The following is a 4,142-nucleotide window of genomic DNA, read 5'->3' as shown; positions in this document are numbered from 1 at the left end:
CTTGCAGTGAGCTGAGATCCGGCCACTGCACTCCAGCCTGGGCGACAGAGCGAGACTCCATCTCAAAAAAAAAAAAAAAAAAAAAATACCCAGAATAGGCAAATGTATAGAGATTCATGGCTACTTAAGGTTGTTGGGGAGGGGAGAAGAGGAATGACTGCTAATGGACACAGGGTCTTATGGGGGTGTGATGAAAATATTCTAAAGGTGATACAGTGATGGTTCCTGTGTATTATTTAGCAATCAGTGCAACCCTTCAGATTAACAAATTAAAGGAAAAACCCATGTGACCATCTCCATAGATACAGGAAAAACACTTGAAACATTCAATGCTCATTCACGATTTTTAGAAAACTGACAGCTAAATAAGAATACACAGGAATTACTTTCTACAGCAAATATCAAACTTAATGGTGAAACTTTAAAAATAAGAGAAAGACATCCAGTATCATTCCTACAAATCAACATCGTATTAGTGATCCTGGACAAAGCAATAAAACAAGGAATAAGAAAAAAGCCACTGCCAGTCTGTTTAGAACTTATGCAATTAACTACAATGTTGTCCCGAACAAGGGTCATTTATTTATCAGACATTTATTGGGCATCTACCCTGTTCCAAGGTTGGGTCATAACTACTGCTCCCTCCTTGTCAAGGATGTTTACCTGCCTTAAGAAATTGCTTTGTCTTTCCCTGGATGGCTGGCCAAGGCCTGGCAGGTGTGCATCTGCAGCAGGACTCTTGAGGTGCCTCAAGCTCTGGGTTGCAGCAGGGATAGAAAAGCAAACCTTTCAGGGGGTTTTAACTGAGAGTTTCAAAGGGCTCAACAGTGTGACAATACTTTTTTGTTATGTATATTAAGCTGCTTACTTTGCTTGTAGATCCTTCCACAGATCCTGGAAGAGAGAACAGGTAATAAAACTGAACTTTGGAAAATCTGAGATACTGAGAATCATAAAAAGAACCAAAAGGGCTCTTCACTCATTTGTTTCACAGAATTTTCCTTTTTTTTTTTTTATTTGAGACAGAGTCTCACTGTGTCACCCAGGCTAGCGTGCAGTGGCGCAATCTTGCCTCACTGCAACTTCCGCCTCCAGTGTTCAAGCAATTCTCGTGCCTCAGCCTCCTGGGTAGCTGGGACTACAGGCGCCCACCACCACACCAGTTTAATTTTTGTATTTTCAGTAGAGACAGGGCTTTGCCATTTTGGACAGGTCAAACTCCTGACCTCAAGTGATCTGCCTGCCTCTGCCTCCCAAAGTGTTGGGATTACAGGCATGAGCCACCGAGCCCGGCCCACAAACCTTTTTTGAGCATCTACTATGTGCCTGCCTCTGCCTGGTGCTAGGGAAACTATGCCCCCTGACTTTATGGAGCTTACAGCCAATTCTAATTCCAACCATATAAAGTTTATGGATTTGAACACATATTTAAACAAACACCTTTGAGTCTCTATGTGCTGGCTGGTAGATCCCAAACTTCAGTGCTCATCAGAATCAGAGGGCTTGTTAGAGTACAGCTTGCTGGGCTCCACCCCTAGAATTTCTGATTCAGTAGGTCAGGGGTGGGACCTAAAAATGGACATTTCTGGGCCAGGTGTGGTGGGTCATGCCTGTAATCCCAGCACTTTGGGAGGCCAAGGCAGGCGGTTCACCTGAGGTGGGGAGTTCGAGACCAGCCTGACCAACATGGAGAAACCCTGTCTCTACTAAAAATACAAAATTAGCCGGGTGTGGTGGCGTATGCCTGTAATCCTGGCTACTTGGGAGGCTGAGGCAGGAGAATTGCTTGAACCTGGGAGGCAGTGGTTGCAGTGAGCTGAGATTGCATCATTGCACCCTAGCCTGGGCAACAAAAGCGAAACTCCATCTCAGGAAAAAAAAAAAAAAAAAAAGGGCATTTCTAACAAGCTCCAAGGTGATGTTGAGGATGCTGGTCAGGAGGACAGCACTTTGATGACCACTGCACCGGATAACATGCAATGCCCACACTGGGATTCAGACATTGCAAAATGTAAAAAAGAAAGAAAACAATCCCTATTCCTGAGGAGCTCACAGCCCAGGGGATTCACTCACTTGTTCATTCATTTGTTCAACAAATTAGGGCCTTGTGTGCATAACATCATTTAGCTTCCAGCCAAGCGTGGTGGCTCACGCCTGTAATCCCAGCACTTTGGGAGGCAGGTGGATCATTTAAGCCCATGAGTTTGAGACCAGCCTGGACAACATAGTGAAACCCCATCTCTATAAAAAATACAAAAATTAGCCGGATGTGGTGGTGGCATGCTTGTAGTCCCACCCCTTTGCGAGGCTGAGCTGGAAGGATCACCTGATCCCAGAAGGTCTAGGGTGCAGTGAGTCATAATCATGCCACTGCACTCCAGCCTGGGCAACAGAGTGAGGCCTCATCTCAAACAACCCAAAAAAAGCCACAAACAAAAATCATTTATTAGGTTGGTGCAAAAGTAATTGCAGTTTTCGCCATTAAAAGTGATGGCTATGTGGTTTCCAGCAAAACTCTATAAAGTAGGTATTGTTATTAGCCCCATGTTTACAAATGAGGAAATTGAGATTCAGAGAGGTAGGGCAATGTGTACAAAGTCACACAGCATGTGATGGAGCCCAGGCTGTGCACCCCCAGGAAGCCCTACTCTTAACCTCTAGCCAAACCTCATGTATTATAAATATGTGGTTTATGAAATTGTTATTAATGCCACCATCAAGGAAGAACAGAATGCTCTGGGAGCTCGGATATACTCCATTTGTGGAAGGACGGACTCCATCTATGGAAGGATGGACTCAGAGAAGGTTGGGGATGGGCCTGAAGGAGACATTTGCCAAAAGAAAGAAGGGGAGAAGGTTGCACAGCAGGCAGAAGGAGCTCTTTGGGAAAAGGCCAGGTGGCTCCATGGTTAAAATATGTAGAACAGGGCTGGGTGTGGTGGCTCACACCTATAATCCCAGCACTTTGGGAGGCTGAGGTGGGCAGATTGCCTGAGCTCAGGAGTTCACCACCAGCCTGGGCAACATGGTGAAACCCTGTCTCCACAAAAATACAAAAAATTAGCCTGGTGTGGCAGCATATGCCTGTAGTCCCAGCTACTTGGGAGGCTGAGGCAAGAGAATCGCTTGAACCCGGGAGGTGGAGATTGCAGTGAGCCGAGATCACGCCACTGCACTCCAGCCTGAGTGACAGAGTGAGACTCCATCTAAAAAAAACAAAAAACAAAACAAACATAGAATAGAGCGTCCCAGTACATCTCAATTCACTGATTCTAAGGCTTGTGCCAGTCCTCAAATGACCACAGCAAAGGGTGACCAGCAGGATGCCCAGTGTATCCGTTGGCTGGTGGTTGTGTTGACCTAGTTATGGCCACATACCTCTTCCTGGAGTGTGTAGTCCCTCAATTAAAGGGATCCCTGACCACTCTAAGAGTGTTTGCCTGGTCAGCACTTTCTAGGCCTCTGCCCAGATAGGTTATTTTCCCAGCATGGGGACCACTGCCCTCTGGTGGCCACTTTGCCAAATGCAGCAATTGGGAAAAGCTAACTTTTATTGAGATCTCTTTAGAGACCAGGTTTTAGTCTATGTCATCTTTTCGAAAACCTTTTAGAATAGGCATTAGTATAATCAGTGAGGCTCAAAGAGGTGAATTTACTTATGTGAGGTCACACAGCTAGTAAGGGTGAGCAGGAGAGGCGCTTCACCTGGTGATACAACTAGACTGCAACATGGTCATCTAAGCTCCAAGGACCATGCTTATGACTTCCATGTGGTCCAGCCTCCTAACTGACATTATGGGGGCTCCATTCTGACCTTTGAGATTTCCTGTGTGTGTACACTGCCAGATGCTGGAGAAACAAAGACACAGTCTTTTGCCCACAAACAATCTGACTAGTAGTCCCTCAAATATAAACTGTGAGAAGACACCTTGCTTCCGGAGCAGCAAAGGAAGCATGATATGCATGTGTGTGTATTTGGTATTCTAAGGAAACAGGCCCCTGGGGAAGCCTATAGGCAGTGTCCCAGCCACAAGGAATCCTCTTCCCAGACAATGCATCCCCTGAGGCCAGCAATCCCCTACCTCACCACCACTACTAGGCTGTACTTTCAGGTCCCTGGGACAAGCCTGATCCTGCTATTT

Source organism: Colobus angolensis, unplaced genomic scaffold (assembly GCF_000951035.1).
Source record: "Colobus angolensis palliatus isolate OR3802 unplaced genomic scaffold, Cang.pa_1.0 Scaffold240, whole genome shotgun sequence".
In the NCBI taxonomy this organism is placed as follows: domain Eukaryota; kingdom Metazoa; phylum Chordata; class Mammalia; order Primates; family Cercopithecidae; genus Colobus; species Colobus angolensis.
This window is presented reverse-complemented; position numbering follows the sequence as displayed.